This window comes from Etheostoma spectabile, chromosome 4 (genome assembly GCF_008692095.1).
Source record: "Etheostoma spectabile isolate EspeVRDwgs_2016 chromosome 4, UIUC_Espe_1.0, whole genome shotgun sequence".
Taxonomy (NCBI): domain Eukaryota; kingdom Metazoa; phylum Chordata; class Actinopteri; order Perciformes; family Percidae; genus Etheostoma; species Etheostoma spectabile.
In genome coordinates, this window is record NC_045736.1 from 31,853,578 (window position 1) to 31,875,319 (window position 21,742).

Genomic DNA, 21,742 nt, shown 5'->3' on the forward strand with positions numbered 1-21,742 from the left:
GGCCTCCTCCCAGCTGGACGTGCCTGGACCCCCTCCCTAGGGAGGTGCAGGAGACATCCTTACCAGATCCCCAAACCACAGAATCCAGGCTACTTTATGCAAATGAGGATCCGGCAACTCGCGAAAGTTTTTCAAACTGACCGTTGTCGATCTGAAATGAAGACAGATTGAGCAACTGCACAGCCTATCTCTCATGTTCACATGTTTTCACAAACCCATTTCAGGGAACTATTCTTGAGCCGCCATGTTCGTCTGTTTAAACTCTGAAAGAGAGGCTGTACAAGTAAAATAGTGTGAGGAACGATAGGAAAACTTAACCACCGTGGTAGAACACAGACTATTGATCTTGCATTCTTGTTTCAGAATCAAACTGATTTAAAGATTATAAGCCCAACTGAAGTGTATTGGAGTGAGAGTTTTGTGTCTATATGTTTGCATGTAGCCTATGTGTCTGTACTCTACAATGTATATATGCTTCTCTCTTTTAACCCTCATGTTGTCCTCGGGTCAAATTGACCCATTTTCCTATATCAATGTTATTTTTAATTACCCAAAATAACATGATTGATTCCACTCAACGCTCTTTTGGCAAGTACAAAACTCTACTTTTGTTAATTTTGGGGCGTCTTATTCAATTTTATAGAATTTGGTGAAAATAAATTGAAGTAGTTTTGAAATAGTATTGAGTAAAAGTTGACATATTCCAGTTTGTGATTATCCATCAACATCCATTCCTTTAATTTTAGTCAAAATATTTCCTAATTTCTGCTTTTCTAACGCAAACATTAGATATAGTTTCCTATAAATAAGGTGTATTGACCATAAATTCCAAAAATAATTGGAAAACTAAAGTTAACAAGGTAGTGTTACACAGTGTTGAAACGTGAAAAACATTGAAAAAAGTGTTGAAAAAAGGGACAAAAAGGTAAGAAAAAGTTAAAAATATAGATTAAAAAGCGTCTACAAAAGTGTTGACTTTCAATTTTGACAGGAAGACAACACAAGGGTTAAAGAAAATGGCTTGTTAGTTGGACGTCTTAAAAAGCGTGTTAGAAATGTGTTCATGTCAAAAGACTTCTGTCTATTTTTTTGGTGCCAAACCACTTAATTTGTATAAGGGTCATTATGGTTATACTACAGTAAAGTAGATATCTTGACTGTATCCCAACTGTCCCAAGTATTAGTTAGATCCCCAAACTTCAGATGCTACATTTCCACAGTGCAACCTGAAAGCATCTTTCATCAGTCTCTCCCTCGCCCTCGTCTTTCCAATTCCACAACCCCAGTTTCAAGTGCAGGCTTTCTAAAAACCTCCAAGTCTCCAAGCAAATAACCCTGATGACATTATCAGAGTCACATGGCACACACAGTGCACACAGCTGGTTTGACACACTGTCAGTGGACAACCCTCTGAGATAATGTATTACAATTTTAAGAAGAGACATTTTTGGATGTTATTACAGTCTGTGCATGCCCACTTTCACAAGTGGCCCTGAACTGTCATCAGTGGGCCTGCAGAAGATTAACCTGACATCCCGCGTTCCACTGTAGTCCGATGAATGGATGTCTCCGCTCAATATGAATACGGAAAAAGTGAGAGGAAAACTCACCGTTTTTACACAAAAGGAGAATGTGACACTCTCCAGAACAATGTCGTTCATCACGTTGAGTTTAGCGGAAGCCTAAAGACGGGGAAGCAAATTTCCACCAGCCACCTGCAAAACACTGCTATGACAATGAGAAATTGATGTTTGCATTATTAGATGAATAAAATATGGTTTGGAGAAAAATCATTTTACTATTTACTCCATCATTTTACCTTCTCTGATCCATGTTCTTAGTTTAATGTGTGCTTTCATGTTTGCACAATAAAGAAGAACTTACAGTAGTTTACATGTACATAATATTCCGGTGTGTGACATTTCTGAAAAAGATTTTATAGATATACAGTATATAGCAATTAATTTGCTGTATACATGTCCAAAGAAGGCCTCTAAAACCCAAATAATACTGGAATATCCCACATATCTTAATCAGAACAATGCTAAATTCAAAATACAGGGCTTATTCAGAATATGGTATATGCTGTTTACATGACCTGAATCAAATCCAGAATATTGTGATATTTGGAGTAATAGTGATGTATCAGTGTGCTTGTATACATACTCAGTTACTATAAAGGCAATTCTGATTCTAAATCCTGTTTTAAATCTGGGTGCATTTTTCTTGTTTTCTACAGTAGGCTATTGTTGTGTTTCCATTTAATCTGTACCAGAGAGAAGTGCATGCAAAGTTGTATATAGATTTGCGAACCTAAAAAAGTCAGAATACAGTTTAGTCACTTCCGCAGGTAATCATGCATCTGTATGAAGTCCTAACCAATCCCAAAAACCCACTTGGCTGGTAGAATAGTGTTACTTTTCTCTCCATTTAAGAAATGGTGGTGGTGTGAATTGACACACACATGTCACACATGTGTACTCACAGGTGTGTCTGCATAATTCAAATTGTGCTTTTAAAAAGTCTTTGCAAAAGTTGAACATGAGATGTTGCATGGCAGGGATGCTTGGATCACACAGGACTAGATTGCTACGAGTTATCTTCTCACCAATAGCACAGCACAGCCCAGTGGTTATGCACTTAACTACCATTCCACTCTAGGATTTTTTATTTTCAGACCCCACACTGGATAATGATTGCAACCGAGCTGGGAGGTCCGCGTTGTGTTGGGGCATGTGATTCTCATAATGCATGAGCCCCTCATCTAAGCACCTCGCTGTGGTTATTTCATCTGTAATCAAATCAATCTGCAATTTATTTCAGGTTAAATTATCAGCGACAATACCCACTAATACATAAATAAAGAGTTAGCCTGGAGCATATTTACAACTGCTGTACCTGGACTGGAAACACACACACACACACACAAACACACACGCGCACACTATATGGGGGTGTGGGGGGTTCAAAACACCCTCAATAATTAAAACAATGTGTTTGCTCCTTGTCCGTGTTAATAAATAATAATTCATACTTTATTAATCCCCCAATGGAAATTACAAAGTTTTCACTCTGTTCTTATTAAACACATGCTCACTGCATGCCCTAATGGAGAGATGTCAGAGTGGGGGGGGGGGCTGCCCATGGAAAGGCACCCTGAGTAGTCGGGGGTTCGGTACTTTGCTCAAGAGCCCCTTGGCAATGCCCAGAAGGTGAAATGGCACCTCTTCAGCTCCCAGTCCAACATACTTTGGTCCGTATGGGGACTTGAACCGGCGACCCAATCCCCTACTGACTGAGCCGATAATATCGGCCAACCGATATATCGGTCGGGCTCTAGACGGGACAGCATGATCACTAGATAGAAATGATCCACATCACTTAGAATATATAGTAGAGATGTTGAAGATGCAGGAAATTATTCACAGTGAATAGGACAAACCACTGTCTTTATCTCGGGGAGGATATGAGATGTTTTGTATACATCTCACATCCTCCTCCCTTTCCTTTCCCTCTCTCCCTCTCATTCATCTCTAACCTCACTTTCTCATTCCTTCATCATCCAATGCCCTCCTCCTCCATCAGTTCTAGCCCTTATCTTTCCACGATCCCACTTCCTGTTCCTTCTTTGTCCTTCTTTCTTCCTCTCCTCCCCTCACTTCTCTTCTGACCTCACACCTCTCCTTCTTTATCTGTGTCGTTCTTTGACTCCCCCCATCTCTCCTCGGCTGTGTCAGCTTCCCAGCTGTCTCTCTAGTCACATAAGGTGTGAAGGGGGTGCCCTCTTGTGGCGATGTAACCTTACTCATCTTCCCAGGCTATTAACTCTATTAATACTAATATTACAACAGCACCAAGAATAACAGAATGATACTGTAATACAGCAGGGTGCACACTTGTCTTCTTCACCCCTGGGGGTTCATCCATGTGACCCAGAGATGGCAGAAGTTCTCATTTCCCATACTAAAGTAGAAGTACAGATACTTGCGTTAGTAGAAGTACTGATTTTACTTCTTTATTCAACTAAAAGCGTCCAAATACAGGCTTGGAAATTTACTTAAAGTATAAAAGTTAAAGTAGCCTTGCAAATGACAACCATTATTTCTGCAAAGCTACCTGGACCACACAAAGGTTTCTAGAGTACATGCTGAGAAACTTCAGTGGAGAAAAGGCTCTTTAAATGCCGTTGGCTACATTTTAAACGGATGTCTGTCAACAGGCCTAAAACATCCCATAATATGGTGGTTGTGACAGGGACTGGGACTCCAGGTTAATAAGATTCTGACTGAGCAACAAGATATGAATCCAGTTGGGATTCTGTGAGAAATCACAGATCCAGTTTCTCTTTTTTAATCTTCCCCTTCACATTTAAGGGAATCTCCATGTATGTGTGTGCTCAAATATGGCTTCTGGAAAGAAAATAAAGGATAAAATATGAATTACTAAACAGACATTAATGAAGAAGTTCCCCAGCACATTGGCCAGGAGTCCTTCTTGATGCCTACTGTCTCAAACATCTCTCTCAGATGAGGCCGAGGATGATGGGAAATGTCTTGCGGCTAGTCTTCTGAATCTCTGGGATCTCTGTTTTCTTTAATTTCAATTACGTCAAGCTGCACTGATTTGCTGCATATGAATGCCGCTGAATGAATGAGATTGAATATGGTATTGATGACGCGAACAATAATAACAGCTCCAGTGAAATCATTTGAAAGTTCTTAGTGAGGACTAGATTAGGACCGTGATCTCTTTCTGTTGATGCTTTATTGCAATCAAGCAACGTGCAACCTAGTGAACAGGTGAAGAAACAAACAACAACATCAACGGCTAAGTAAATTACTTTAAATTTGCCAGAACTATAGACCAATACAGCAACAGGCTTAATGAACGGACCACTGGGCGGTACGACTTACAGTTCTCAGAGACACACACACACACGATCTGATTATCTGATATCATGGTGTTATTTCAGTTAGCTAAATAGTTGGTGTGTTTTGCATTGAGAGATGATTTTACGGAAAGTTCCCCATGCCTATCTCTAGTTATGGTGAAGGGTAGGTGATGATGATGATGGGTTGGGGGGGGGGGTATTTTAATTCCAAAGGCAAAAGGAACCCTACATTCTTTTAAATTAAGGCATTAAGATCAATTTCCAAAAGATGTTTTTTTTATTCTTCTTTTTAATCAACTTTAGCCTGGGGGGGTTCACTTTCTCAAGCCACTGTATGTTGTATATACATACAATATATATTGTATATTAGGGTAAGGATTCATGTAAGGACCTAAAGTTGTGTTGGGTCTAAAGTAAAGGTTAATAATTAATAACATTACATTTAGATTAGCGGTATGTTGGGACGCTCTCAGGGTTACATGTTTCCTAAGGTTAAATAAAGAGAAAAACATACATGCGTACATATTAAACTCCAATCAAAGAACCTGGCATCCCACACACACACACACACACACACACACCCACACACACACACACACACAGTTGCCATGAATACACTAAATTGCGAGCAATTCTACACCACGGAGACATTACATTACATCGATTACAGAGAGATACACACAGCCACTGCATCATCCTAAAATGGCATTACTTGTTCACACACGTGGCACACATAAGATTAGATTAGATTAGATTATACTTTATTTTATTTTACATAAATCATACACCCAACCATTACAGATATCCAGGGTGCGATTTGTGAACAAATACCAATACCTTCGAATACCATGGCCACTCGGAACACTTACATATGAACTTATATGAACCTAATGAAATAGCACAACATAGCGTCAACATAAATCACAACACTTTCAAACCAAAAGCGCAAGTTCACTTTATTGTGAAACCCAAAAGACTTTCACCCTGGAAACGCTCATTTGTTCGTCTAGAGCGTTTTAATCCAAAATCAGATCTTTTTCCTAAATTTAACGAGGTGTTTTGGTCGCTAAACTTAACGGTCATCTCTGCACGGCGCTCACTTTTTCTGGTTGAACTCCACTACCACGGCCCCTGGCGGTGGCTGCACCCGCCCAGTGTTTCTCTAATGGGGGTGTACCCTTAGGGGTATTTTGGAGTACTGCAGAGGGTACGTGAGTTTTTTTTTTTATGTTAATTTAAAAAATGAGTCATGAATAAGTACATGAAAAATTCCATTTTAGACTTTCAGCATTTGAAGTAGCATTTGAGTGTCTTTCAATTAAAAAGTTGTTGTTTAGTAAATCGGAAAGTGGTGGTGCAGCGCTGTAATGTACCCCTATATACAGTATAGCCATGCTTTGGGGGGTCCTTGGTTTAAGAGAATATTTCCCAGGGGGTACAGTATTGAAAAAAAAGTTAAAGAAGCACTGGTCTAGGCAGTTGGTGTTTGGCAGTAGCATTGATCACTTTGAGGGTATATGGGGGGGGGGGATATATGGCATATATGAGAGGGTGGGCCTTGGCTGAAATTCAATTAAATCAACGGACTGAAAAGGGATGCAGGTTGGACTCCAACCCGAGCTGCTGCAGGACTCAACTAATATGGGACTAATGCTCTTCCTGGGTGAGCTAGAGGCCGCCCCCCTTCACCTGTTCTGAGACTTTTGAAAGCTCCCAATACCAGAAAGTGCAGTTATCATATTTGATCAGATATGTTAATTCAGAGATTGTGTTTTAATTGACCTTTGGCCAGGACCTTACGCTCTCTATATGGATTGCTTGACTGGCCACATGTCCAACTGAATAATATAATAATGCTAACCCTTGTCTTGTCTTCCCGTCAATTTTGTTGACGCTTTTTATCGATGTTTTTAACTTTTTAAGTTTTTATACCTTCTTTCAAAATTTGACGCGTACTTTTGAGTTGGTCACTTTTTTTTGATGTTTTCAACACTAACTTATTAACTCTAGTTTTACAGTTATTTTTGGAATTTATGGTTGATAAACCAAAAATGAATCAGTTAGGAAATTAGGAATTATTTAGACTAAAATTAAAGGAATGGATGTTGCTGGATAATTAAAGAGTGGAATATATCAACTTTTACTCAATACTATTTCAAAACCCCTTCAATGTTTTATTCAAATGCTGTAAAATTGAATGAGACACCCCAAAATTAATGAAAGTTGTGTGGGATCAATCATGTTATTTTGGGGAATTAAAATGAACACTGATATAGGACAACTGGGTAATTTGACCCGAGGACAACATAAGGGTTAAAAAAAATTGACAACGGAAGCATTACTTTACTTTGCGCAATTCTACTATGAAGAGAAAGTAGAAGAAATATGGCTGGAAGATGCAGAAAATATCTCCTGTCTGTACTGCAGCCGGTAATGTTTTCTATGTCAAGACTACAGTTTCAGCCCAAACATGTCAAATACTACTTAATATACAATATTGTGACAAGGTCACCACAGTTTATAATGGATACTTTGACAGCAGACCATTAAAAAGGAAAACAGACTGTGGAACTGACCAAATGTCTGAAATGCCAACCCGTTCTCACTCGTGGCCAATCAAATACTGACGCTGGGTCGGTGGCTCACATCCCGACGCACAATGCATCCTTTAGCATCTGTAGAGCAGCAGCTCAACCTCAGCACTGACGGCGTGCTAACCCTTGTGTTGTACTCCCAGGTCCAAACTGAAAATGACACTTTTTTAATCGCGTTTGAAATACTTTTTTGATGATTTTTTGACGCTTTTTTCAACACTTTTTTGTCGCTTTCTTGATGCGTTTGAGATACTTGTTTGCCACTTTTTTACGTTTTTTTCAACCTACCAACTCTACCATCAGTATACTGTACACATCACCAACACTAATATATCACCACTAGTTTTACACTATTTTCTCTTTCAATTTCATGGTCCTGAAACCTAATTTATGTAAAATGTTATCATTTTTTTTGTCAAAGTTTTTTTGGGGGGGAAAATAAAACACCCAAAATTCAATAAAGTAGTGAACTGATCCTTTGTCTACCTAACAAGAAGCGTTATGTGGAAACATCCATGATATATTTGGATAATTTGAATGAAAGAATCCCAAATTCTGATGTAGAAACTTTTACAATCGGGGCATATTTGACCCCGGGACAACAGGAGGGTTAAAAACGGTAGAGAGGAGTATGAAAACCTCCATAAGGAGGTTGGTTGGGCTGGTGGATGGGTCAAACAACATAACACTTTTTACCCTTTTGTTCCACGTGTCATCCTAAATGTACGTTTTGCAAACCCACCCACAAACTTTCCCTAACCCTATCTAAGTGGTTTTAGCCCACACATTGGACCAAGAGTCAAAAACTTACGCCAAAGGGTCCCAATCACGTGGGTTAAAAAATGATGGCATCAAATATTGGGATTACGTTGGAATTAGTTGAAAGCCCCATGGGTCCAAGTAGGATGCTACAAGAGACTGACCAAGCCTTGTTTTTTTTGACGCACTGGGAGTGAGACTGTGTTGTAAATGCATGTCAAAACCAGTGTCCAACACTCAGATAGTCCTGGGGACCCCTTCAAACTTCAGGTCACACTGATTTGTAGAGTATCTGCCCATTTTACCACACAGCTTGTGCAGGTACAGGGCTCAGCGACCTATAATTAAGTCATTTTGACAGCATACACAGACATGAGCGGATGGGCACTTCAACCCTGACGTGGTTTGGTGGTGTCTCGTCCTTTTCGTCCTTCACTGCCTTCCTCCTCGTCTACTTTGAACCTCACTGGCCTCCCTGTGCCAGCTCAAAGCAGCGGTAATACGCATGCACAACATAATGCGTACTGCTAAAAACAATGAGCTGTTCTTATCTTAATGTATTCCTGTTGTACCCTGAACACACACACACACCTCATTAACCCCGAGAGAATCTCTTAATGCACAGGAAGCTTTCCACTCCATTAGCCAATGTCATTATTGCAGGTAGATAGGAATATGCATGTGGTTTCAGGCAGATAGTGGAACAGGTATGCACATTGAAATAAGTAACATGAACAGCTGAGAAGAGTAATTGGTACAGTGAAAAGGCAGGGGCAACCTAAAAGAGCTTTGTACACAAATCTCCCAGAAGTCAGTTCTGCTTCCATCATGGACTATTTTCTGAATAATACGCGGGCAGGGAAACAATTCTTTATAAAACAACTGTCATAAGAAAAGAAATTGAACAGCTGTCTTGGCAGTCTTGACGTATTTGCCCCAGTTAATGTTCCATAAAAGATCTTTAATATTTTTTTTTTTACCATAGGAAGGGCAAATAAAACTACAATTGCCAACAAGGACATTTTCCATTGACTCATGCAACCACTTTAACTTTTACATGTGAGAAAGGGCCTGTCATAACAATGGGCCTTAAATTAAGTTGCCAATTTCAAAATAAACCAATGCAGTTTTCCATAGATAGGTGATTAGTGCAACAAGTGTTTACATCCTCGATGCTTTTGGAAGTACTGTCCTTTTCAGCCAGAGGAGATCATTCGTCAGTGCCTTCCAAAATCATTGCTCAGGCTGTTCTCTTGAACTATTCACACATATACTGTAGCTAAGACAGAAGAGCTAAGAATGCGCTGTAATTTGTATATGTTCCATCGAATTAATTACTGTATGCATGACATACACAGCGGCTGTCTAAGAGAAGACCAGCTTAGAGAGGAAGTCGCTTGAATGGATGTCTTCTAAAACACAAGGCTTTCATTAAGGGGGAACAGAGTCGGTGTCCTGAAGAAGTTAAGGGGACAACACACAACTTTTACCCAGGGAACGGGTGTTCATGTCCTGGGAGTACTGCGTAAGGGGGCCAGTGTTTTAAACCCAACCCCAACCTTTTTTCTAATCATAACTAGTCGTTTTGGTGCCTAAAATCAACCGTCGTCCCTGCAGGTCAGTCACCTTTCGTCGGCTGTACTCAACAGCAACGGGCGCCATTAATTTTGTTGGATTTCAGATGAAGTGCGGTTAATTATTTTTTGTACAATCACATGGATGAGGTTGTTTTGTAATGTGCAGGTTAACAACTTGGTTGAAGAAAAATATCTTTTGGGTTAAAATAAGGGTCTTTCTTGTTAGGGTCGACCCATCCATCCACCCAAACCTGCCCGCTTTGAGGCTACATGACGACATCCCACTACTTTTTTTAAATGTATTTATATTTTTTTCTTCTGTAAATGTCTATATTATGTCCAAGGTAAATTGAGTTTTTGGTTGGTATGTTATTTGTTGTATTTACATTGTTCTCGGACCCCCTCCAAAAAGCTTTTAGTAGCTTATTTGGGGTTCCGTATATATATCATCATTGTACCTCATGATATTGGGTTTAAATATACAATGATGACGTGTGAAATAAACAAAAATGAACAAACCAAGAAAATTCTCCCTCCTTTGCTCTTGACAAACAAGAGTCATAATTCCCACAGCCACCAGACGTCTCTGTCACTTAAAAGTCAACAAAAGTCGTTATTGGACATTTGCTGAACACACAGACACACACACACACACACACACAAGCAGTCAGTGTGCCCCGTCAGAGGCCAAAGCAGAGTCGAGGCACTCAGTCACTGTCAGTGACGGAGACAGAGCCCGGAGACTGTTGAAGCAAACTGCAGCCAGCAGAAAGACACCGCCGGGACGGTCCTCTAGACCAGTGATTCCCAAAGTGGGGGTCGGGACCAGAGCCAGAGAGGGGGGGGTCGCGAGTTGATTTCCAGACATAAAATAAAAATTTAAAAACGATTAGAAATAGCATGTGTTAGCCATGATTTTAACACAAGATAAAACTAGTGGCTAAATTTAAAATACAACCAAGCAAATGAATAAACAGAGAACCGCTCTTTTGATATTCTTTCTTCCTGAGTTGCTGGTCTCCAACATTAAACCAGGACTGGACTTGCTGTGCTCCAAAAATACTACACATCCATCTCATTAGGTAAGGTTGAGTTCAAATTAAAGTAATGAGTAAATTACTGCAGAATAATGTCATGGCTGTTGTGTTATTTTGTGTTGTCGTGTTTGGATACGCCTATAGTGCGTGCACGGTTGCGCGCAATGTTTTTATACGTTTGTAGTGGGGGGGGTCGCAAGTCACTTGCACCGTTACTTTTGGGGGTCGTGGGCTGAAAGTTTTGGGAACCCCTGTTCTCGACGCTCGTCCACAGTCAACAGACCAAACCCGCACGTCATTGCACTGAAGAGTAAAACCAAAGCAGTTCATGACTTTTCAGCACTTGTATGTCATTAGTGTCTAGAAACTTATTTGTCATCGTATCTCCTGGAAAAATACACAATAAGCCACTTCATAGTACGGGAGGAAGCTCAGAGGAAGATGAGGACAGGGGACTGAGTTGATCATTGCAGCTTATTTGCCGAGTTTGTGATCACTGAGAGCCCTTTAAAGCTTTAGTGCGTAACTTTTTGATTAATGAACGTCCGTTATTTTAAAAGGAATGGTTAAAAAGCATATTAAAACTATCAGCTACATACAAGTCTCTCTGGATTTCTCAGTATGGCTGTGTTCGGAAGATTTTGTCGTCGTGACGACCCATCCTTCCCGTTTAAAAACCCGAGGGAAGATAATGGCTTCTTCTGGGGTGTCATTTATAAAGGTTGTGATTCATAAAAAATAACCTTACAGGAAATGGTGGAGTCCTCCACTCTCTGACCCATGCGTACGAACATTTTGGAGCCAATGGGACTCCGCAACAGAGATGGTGAGGGGGTGAACTGATGTCAGACTGCAGAAAGTAAATGTAGGAATAATGATTACTCTTAAAGTTTTTATTATTTCACTATTTACTGAAGATTGTAACTTGTGGCCCAGAGAGTAAAAAGAAAAAAAGCACATGAAAAAGCAACTGCCTCAAATCAGGTCAATATTCAATGATTGAGCAATATGTCAATAGTATAAAATCTGACATAAAAGGATTGAAAAGTTGAACAGTAAAAGATGGATGAAACAATTTCACAATCCTTTTCCAATGAGTTTTTTTGAGACAGAGCCAAAAGCTCCTCTCCCTAATTCACTTCGGGCCCCGGGGACACAAACAAAGTAAAAACAATTCCTTTGACCGTGAAAAGCAATTTTCTCCAGTTTTTTTCATCAACATAACAGTACAGTACAGTATATGTAGCACACATCAAAACCACCATTTTATCCACGTTAAAAGGTTTTTAATAAATGTCAAAGCAGAAGAAACTTTCTCCACCCTGAAGTTACTGCACTGCTCATTGGAAGCTCAAAGAGAGCTACTATAGACATCCCTGAATATATTCCTCTTAGGTGTAAAATGATAACTCCAGAGGCTTAATACTCTTTTTTAACCAGAGTTATTCTTTTTATTGAGCACGTGCAGTTGTCAGAAGTGTAATCACCAGCCCTCACAATAACATGCAAGACCATGGCAAGATAGTAATAGTAATGAACAGGTGCATGACACATCATCATATGACATTAGGTTTTAGATTCACCAGGTTACGTTTGCCACAGTAAGAAATGTGAAATATATCATGGGTCAATGTATGGCTACAGTTACATTACACACTGCATTACTCTCTTTGTCCCAGTCTTTCATGCCTGCTTTTACAAGAAAGGAGTTTAAGACCGAACAGCACATAAAGTGGGAGTGTAACAGCAGTAAAACAAAGCAGAATTAAAACCTCAAGAAAATAGTACCGATTGGCTGGGAGGTGTCTGTTAAAACAGTATAAGATAACACCACAACAGGTAGTCATAGCAGCAGTACTTCCTAAATGAATACTTTCTAATAAAGAAATTAAAAGAAAATACCTTTTTTTTTTTAAATGTCTTGTTTTGCGTGTGCTAACACGTGGTGAACAAGATAAAAGATTCTGACAGGTCCTGATAGAAAATTATACCTCGCTACCAACTGGCTCATCATTGTTCTATATTAGCTCACAATGTGTATTATTGCTTACAGTGCATAGTACACATACACATTTTCAACTAAAACCAGGTGCAAACCCAAAACGTTCTTATGCCTGGTAAATACACTAGGTTCATTGCCAACGATCAAGTTCCAGCCAATCACCGACAAGATGGTTGGGGGAGGGGGTCCGTGAGCTGTATCTCAGAGTTAGTAGCTGGAACGGGGTTCGGGGGGAGCAGCTCCACCAGGGGACCCCAAACTTCCCTCACCATACTGCAGTAAAACCCCATTAGATGCCATGAATAGTTTTTTCTAAGTAAACAAATAAAGTTAAAATTAAACAGGAATTTAATTGCTTTGGACTTGGGTTAAGAAAATGAATCTAGTGGTACTTTATGGGTGAAAAGTAATTTAAGCTTCATTTTAGCTACTTTAATCGGGAATAAATTACAAAGAAAATTGCTATTGTGTGCAGCCCAGGCATCAACCCCCAAGGGGCATTTTACAACCAGCACAGAACAAAAAAGACATGCACCAAACAAACCAGCAACCAATTAAGATAAAGAACAACTGAAGATACAACAGAAGAGTCTGATCATGCAATGTACTGTATTTACTGTATCTCGCATGAAGGGACTGAAATTGAAAGGGAGTAACTGAAATAAATTAGCTCTAGTGGAGAAAATGAATTTGCTATTCACTTCGAAGCTGTGTGAGACGTAGGGTGAGAAACTTGCAGGAGACCGGTTCATCAGACAGTGTTGTGGACCTTATGAATATGGAGGAAAACGGCTGACAAACATTCTCATTTGTATTCACAGTAACACGGCTGAAGTGAGTTGTGTGAGGCAGCTTGAGCAGGGCTCATTTGTGAGTCATTAAAAATGATATTCCTGAGGAAATGTCATGAACTCTGGCCTAGGGAAAGTGTAAAACTGATCAAATTAAGTTGTCAACTTAGTCAAATTAGTCCCGTTAGATTACATTAAGTCTTGCCCTTGACATTTCTTAGGGGGTGAAAATATGTGCCCAAGCGTGAATGGTCATTACTGCAATATACTGAAACATAATGTGGTTTTTTGGCCATAAACATATTCTTGGAGGGGTAATAAAGTCGGCCGTGGACCCTGAGCTTCTGAACCAAACGCTGAGACAGCAAGCGCTCCCCGCTGTCTCCCGGTTACTCGAGAGCTGGACAGAGGGACACTTTTTGTATCCCTGATGGAGCAGAGACAGCCGCCATCAATCAAACTCTAGAGGAATACAAATATGAAATAGCAAGTGAGGCCACTTTCCATCGTTGAATCAATTACAGACCAACAGAGTTTGTCCACAGTCTGATCAATGTGCAGCTACTTGAAACACTGGTACCGAGGGTTTCTTGAGATTTTTGACATGAGTGACTACTACTAATTACTAATTCACAAACAAAGCCAATGTGTGCATTGGGTTTACAAATATTACAAACTCATAATACATAGTAGAGTCCACACTCAGAGATGTTTCTTTTCAGGCCGTCTGCAGGGCAAAAGGGTGGAACCTGGAGCAAGAGCTGTTTTATAAGGGAGGGGACCTAATTGGACAATACCACTACTCCCTGTGCCATTACTTTTTGCTCGATATACTGTACATTATATCATTTTTTTTAAATTTATTGTTTTGGTTAATAATAAGCTAAGTTTATATTTTCTGGCCCAACTGTTTTGTTTTGATTGTTATTTGTAGTTTAATTAGTAAAAATTCCTTGAGAGGAATGATGCTGTCAAACATGTGTGAATCAATCCTTTGGGTCATAATCTGAAAGCAGGTGGAGCAATTTTGGACATTGTAAAAGTGTAAAGTGGCGGTGGTGTCATGGTCTCGTTTTTTTTTGCCCTGGTTTCCCTTTTTCGTGTCTCCTCCCTGGTCATTGTGTTTTTGTCTTGTTTCTCCCCGGTATGGTGTTATTGGTCCTGTCTTGTGTTCCCCTGTGTGTCTGCTTTCTCCGTTTCCTGTTTTATTTTGAAGTCTGTTTTATGTCTCGTCTTGCCTCTACCTTTACTTCCTGTGTCTTCCCGCGCTTGTGATTACCTGATGTTTTCCACCATCTTTCCTGCTCTCTTGTCGCCTGCCTCTCGTTACCTCGTTACCTCGTGTATTTAATGTTTGTGCCTCCCTTGTCTTTTGTCCCGTTGCTGCATGCAGTCTGGTTCGTCCGCTCTTCCCCGTCCCTGCTTCCAGCCTCCCCAGTAAGTTTCCCTGTCTTGTCGTCCTGTCTGTTTCCTCGCCTTTGTTCCCTGGACCTCCGTGGATTTTGGATTTTTTGGATTATCCCTTGGATGCTTGGTCTGTGTTTTTCCTTGTGGATTGTTTTTTCGTTTTTGTACTGACTGTCAAACCGCTGTACACCTGCTCCTGCCTGCCTCCTCATCTCATCGCACCGTCACAAGTGGTGGTTTGACTGGGCAGAGGGCAGTTCACGTATAGATCTTGGATGTGTTTTTAAACCGTGTAGATGTCAAACCAGTTCCTGAACCAGTCAGGTGTTACGGATGGGCAGCGAGACTTTGGATGTCGTTGATGATGTCATTGATCTGAAACGATACAAGCCTTAATACGAGTTTCACGGGAGATTTCCGGGACTTGGAACAGTCTGACTTTGAACTGTCCGGTGCTGCACATCGGAGTGTGAATGTTTATCTGATGAGCAGGTGGCACCTTGTACGGCAGCCTCGGCCACAGTGTATGAATGTGTGTGAATAGTGAATGTTTCCTGCATGATGTAAAAGCGCTTTGAGCAGTTGTTAAGACTAGAAAAGCGCTATATAAATACAGCACATTTACATTCACATTTGATAATGGTCTGACCTAACCAAAAGGAGGGTCAGGCTCAACAAGTGCTCCTCTTTACCAGAGTAATGTAGACAAGACAATCAAGGCCCCATGTTCGTTGGTGGACTATGATCATCTAAACACACACGACGTGTGCATTGTGTTCTCATTGTCACATCAAAATAGGCATTTGTAAGAAAATGAATTGCTTCTATTTTGCAATTTCTGCACAGGAAGATGAGCAGATCATTAGCCGGAAAAAAATACTGCTAATCAAGATGAATGATATCAGTATTTCCTTTTCCCTTAAAGGTCTATACCACAACCATCAAAGTATACCTGCAAATGTGCATTATCAACTGTTAACTGTTGACTGTGATAAGATCACGCATAAAGAAAGATCCATAAAAACATATGTTGTTAATGTTGGCAAATGAAATATGTGCAGGTCCTGAGATGAGATGAATATATTATTAAAGATGTAATGTTATGCCCCTTTACTTTTATATGCTTATAAAGTGAACAATTACATAAAATGAAGGAGAATAGTGATAGCAGCTCGTCAACTCGACATTCCAGGTTTCCAATAAACAAATTCCAAACATGACTAGAGCCCATTGAGAGCAATACAGCTTATCAGACAGGTGACACATTTATAAAAAGGACGTTTGCACTGCTGACTCTATTATGGCTTGCAGCTCACGAAAGGCACACTCAGCAGAAATCCAAAAAAACAAGGCTGAGTTAAAGCTGTTTCCAAAAAACATATGGGGATCAACAATAACAGCATCTGCGTTAAGTGCAGTTTTAGAAATAGAAATGTCTCCACTTCTGGAGCCATTAACGCTCACAGCTCATGCAGCAGCCTGGACATGACAGAAACAAACGAGCACTCCTCCCAAACTTAAGGAGCGACGTGAGCTCTGTGGGGTTTTATTTTTTGCCATCAAATATTGTTTGAACACACACGATTATATATGCTTTATGGATCTAATTTTGCCTGTGAATATTTAATAGGCTACTAAAAGCTGCACATCTTGTAAATGCCTCTTCACAGTTTTTTGTTGTTGACAGTTTTTACATTAGTGCTCTGTGTTTGTAGCCTGATAATCAGGCTGAAGGGCCATTTTATTTGGCATTTTAACACACATTGTGTTCATGTGAGAGAATTTCTGGTTAGGCAGGGCAGTTTTTATTCATTCATTTCATTAATTTTGTGTATAACTAAACAATCAGTAGGGAATGACATATCCATTCCCCTGTGTTGGCGGGTCACGTTGTATTCCAAATATCAAAGGAAAAATGGATTTAAAAGTAGTCATTTCCATATATCGACAACGTGCGTTTATGCATTTCCACATTAGCATTAGTATTCATGGGCATTTTTTTTTTTGCCACGTTTGTATTGATGGTGGCTGCCCGGCAGATGAGCTCACCTACCGAGCTTTGATTGGTGGATTGCTTCAGCCATCACTGGACACAATAACAGACCTATTGGAAGTGTTAAAGCATTTGAAGCACCCCTTCGATTGGTACAACAGTGACGATTGAGAGGTCTGGGACCATGGTAATAGGCTCGTTCGAGATGAACTGTGCCTCGCCGTTAAAGTAAGAATAATACATTTTATTTAACAGCGCCTTTCTAAACACTCAAGGTCACTATACACTATACACACAATAAAAGACAGATACAGGGAACAGAAAAGTACAAACAGTTATGAGGAAAAAAAAGTGGACAAGAACAGGCAGAAGTGGCAAAACCTGCGGTAAAGTTGGACAGTTCCAGCCGCCTTCAGGCTGAACAGGAAAGGACAGGAACACTTTGGTCTGATTCCGATTTAATAAAATGTCATCACACACACGTGAGCTTGTCTCCAGTTGTTTTAAACGAGTTGGACACCAAAATGACTAGTTAAGGTTAGAAAAGAAGTTTGTAATTTGGATTAAAACACTCCCAGGTGAAAGACCCAGGCTGTTTCTGGACTCTTCCATCCACCCGGACCTCCTCCCTACTGGGGGCGTTGAAATGAGCAACCTGGCCCATTCTGATTTGATGCAGTGACAGACCATAATCGATCACTGCCTACTGATGTTACCTGGTCAGTTTTGGCTCCTTGCCTTTCGTCCGCTGTGTTCAGACTCCGCTACATTCAGGAAGTGTCTTTTTTTTAAGAGCAGACACAAGAAAAAGTGGAATTCATTCAGTATATATCTGCCTGCTTGATTTAGTTGATGAAAATCATGCATGGCAATAAAACATGGCGACATATCCTGATCTGAATCTTGACTAGATATTGGTAATCGAGTTGAATCGTGAGACCAGCGATTTCACACCCCCGACGTGGACCAGAGTGATCTTATACAGCCAGTGGCCACTGTAGCTCATACAGTAATACATATGTGGAATACTTACAAACTGTGACACGAGATCAAGTAGGTCATCCTTCCTACAATTATCAATTTGAGCCGAAGTTGGCTGTTCCAAAACGTTTTCCAAACAGAATTTGTCTTTGTCTGCCATAGTGGGACTCAATTGGCGAACTGCAGGTCCGAATCATTCAATTAAGGCGTCTAGCACTCCACACTATTCCCTCGGTTAACACACACCTTATTTGTCTCGGTTTTCCACAGACTCCCAATTTTTATAGCTATTAAGATCCCGGACGAGCCCTCATATGTTACGATCTGGGTCGATGTTAAGATGACAATGAATACTAGAGCAAAAGGTTTCTAACCCACAATCTAGTTGCAAACACCATTGCTTCTAACCAAGCCAAACCAAACCAAACCAAACCAAACCAAACCAAACCAAACCAAAGGACATTAACCCAACCACCTGGCAGACTGAACTGAAGGTTCAGCCGCCCCGACTGGAGAATCACAGCGGCCTTTGAAGTCATCCGGGTTGATTGCAGGACGTTGATTGGCTGGGACCACGGCCGACACACCAATCAACAGCATGGCCTGGGACAAGGAAGTGGGCGGAGCCATCTTCGTAAGCCAATCCTCTTCTGGCAATCACGCATCCAGATTTACATATCCTAAAATAATGTCCTTAAAGGCAGGGGCCGTAACAACAGTGCTTTATTTTTCATTGTCATATGTACAAATGATTCACGAGAACAGCCTGATGACATTCAGCCACCATCATTAAATCTCCTGCTGGAATAGTTCTATAGCAGCGGCTTAACTGACACTTAACTGTTACATTGACATTGCAGATTTTGGTCAGATCTGTATTCTAGCGTTGACAGACATCTTCTATGTACTCACAAACTCGCTTTTGATGACGTCTGTTTTGTGATTAATTGTTTTTTCTATTATCTACATACTGCTATCAAAGCTTGTGTGTTTTCGTCCTTATAGTTCTCTTGTAGACTCTTCGTACGGTTGTTAGATTTAGCAATGTGCTGTTCTTCCCATCGGGACGTAGTGTTGATCGTGATACTTAGACACAATGTGACTCATTTGGCAGCTGGTCTATACGCTCGTGAATCCAGTCTTCTTTGCTGTGCTAATGCATGTTGATGTCATTGTTTGCTGATTTGTAATCACTATGAACATCGGTACATACCAAATTCCAGATTTGTCCATTTAGGGCTGAACAAATGTTCTTGCAGAAAGTGTCCGTTTTCAAACAGGTAGCCCTCTAGAGCCACTTGGTGCCAAAAATACGCAGAACCGCCCCGAAGTGCTTTAGGTTTTTAAGAAAACAAAGTGGAAAGACCTAGCAGAAGTAGGGGAGCATATGACAGTCCAAGTGAACCAGCGTCCGCATGGTTAAAATTAAGTTAAATTAAGATGACTACTCAACTTTCATACGGTCAGCAGGAATGTAACGAGGGAGGAAGAGAGATGTGAAGAGAGATCCAGACCGATCTGGGGGAGTAATAGAGCGTGTCTGTGTGTGTGTGTGTGTGTGTGTGTGTGAGCGTGTCTGTGTGTGTGTGTGTGTGTGTGAGCGTGTCTGTGTGTGTGTGTGTGTGTGTGTGCGAGCGCGTGTGTGTGTGAGAGCGTGTGTGTCTGTCTGGGGGGTGAGCGATAAGAAAGAGTAGGAGTCAGCTTGAGAAAGCACGAGGAAGAAAGGAGTGTAGCATAAAAATCCATTCATATAACGAGCTCTATTTCTGATGCAGTTTAATTACTGTTTCTACATGAGGAGCACACACACACACACACACACACACACACACACACACACACACACAGAGAGGGGAATTTTAATTAACTCCTCTCTATACCATTGACAAAACCTCATACAGTACAATGCATCAGGGACACATACTCCTAATGTTTGTTGTACATAGGGGTTACGAGTACAGGATGGAGTTGTGTGTGTGTGTGTGTGTGTGTGTGTGTTTGTGGTGTGTGTGTGTGTGTGTGTGTGTGTGTGTGTGTGTGTGTAAAAGACATGAAGCTGAGGGAATGAATAATTACAGAGTGCAATTAGTACCTCTTTGAAGAATAAGAAATTGGTGTTGTACAGGATCCTGTTATTCACTGAATGTTGCTTTTTTTTAAATAGTGTGTGTTCTACGTTTACACAACTGATTGATTAGTGGGAATTTATTCAAAATTAACAATTTGTAGATTTTTAAACAAAGTCAAAAGCACAAACCCTGCACACTGATGCACCACAAGGTCCATTTAATTGCTGTTATGCAGCTTTTGCTCATATTATATGTTCTTCATCAACTGTTGAGAATTGGTACTCCAGTACCTTGCATGGATCGTGTTATAGTAATGTAAGTAGTAAGTAACGCGTTTATGTACGAACCATTACTGGCAGCTACTAAAGTAACTCTTCGTTCCATAGAACAATAAGGTTAGGGTAGAGTATTGTTCAGTATTTACAATTATTAGGTAACTATTAGTTACAGTACATTATTCATTCATAAAGAAAACAGGTGTCCTTAAAAGGTTGGATTTTCCTCATTTTTTTTTTTTAATTTAGGGATTGACATTTTTTACAAAATATCTTTTTTTATTCATCTTTTTATTCCATTATTATTATTATTATTATTATTATTATTATTATTAATAGTAGTAGTATTTTAATAAGGATAATAATTTAAACTGTTTATTTATCCCCTGTGGGGAAATTACAAATTATTATTTATCATTATTATTATTATTAGTAGTAGTAGTAGTGGTAGTAGTAGTAGTAGTAGTAGTAGTAGTAGTATTTTAATAATACAAATAATTTAAATTTTTTGTTTATCCCCTGTGGGGAAATTACAATTTTTTTATTATTATTATTCTTAATTTTATTACACACACAAAAAACTAAAGAAAATGCACTAAATGATGGGAAAAACAAAATAAGCATAGTAAATAATTTCAGCAATAATCCCTTCTGAACACAATCTTTAGCTGCAAGCGTGCGTGTGCGTGTGCGTGTGCGTGTGCGTGTGTGTGTTTGTGTGTGTGTGTGTGTGTGTGTTCCTCGTAGCTGCGCCTGGAGTACGTTGAATCGGAGCCCTCAACGTTCCCCCCCCCCCGAGACGAGAAGACAAACAGCTGCATCCAGCTGTGTCTCCGTCCCCCCCGTGATGGACAGCGGGGCCCCGGGCCCTGACAGACGGAGACGCCGCTTTATTGAAGTATTTATCAGACCAGGTTAAACAAGAACAGCACACAGTCGCAGCGCCGCCAGCCTTCCGTTCTAACAGTTTTCTGTCTCTCCATTCACGCTTCTCTTCCTTCGCTTCTGAACCTGCAGCAATTACCAACATCCTTCTCTCCCTCCTTTCCTCCCTTTATTCTTGCTTGTCTCCCTCCGAACAAATGCTGAGGCTATTCCCTTTATCTCGTCTTCTGTCCCTTCTCCTCCTGCCCTTCATCTCTCCCCCGTGTTAATTCTTCATCTTCTCTTTACATACCCTCCTCCCTTGCTTTTTTTTTTCCTCTCGCTCCTTCTCTCCTCTTTTCAAACGATCGTTTCTTCCTCCTTCCTCCCTCTTTCTTCCCCCAAATCTCTCCTTCTATTCTTGCTTTTTCCTCCTCCACCACCCGTCTTTTCTGTGTATTGTTTCAGTCATCCCTCGGCATTAACATACAACCTCGAGCTA

General features: G+C 40.4%; 1 protein-coding gene and 1 long non-coding RNA gene across 5 annotated transcripts in view; one reads left to right on the top strand and one right to left on the bottom strand.

The window, feature by feature from the left end:
- Window positions 1-21,263, top strand: part of LOC116688698 (uncharacterized) — a 24,160-nt gene extending 2,897 nt beyond the window's left edge. Inside the window, exons 2-3 of the long non-coding RNA XR_004331839.1 lie at window positions 9,692-9,696; window positions 21,253-21,263. This is a non-coding gene — a long non-coding RNA (uncharacterized LOC116688698). The remainder of the gene's footprint in view (window positions 1-9,691; window positions 9,697-21,252) is intronic.
- grip2b (glutamate receptor interacting protein 2b) overlaps window positions 1-21,742 on the bottom strand; it is a 375,168-nt gene that overhangs the window by 263,367 nt on the left and 90,059 nt on the right. The gene's annotated exons all lie outside the window — the stretch shown is intronic.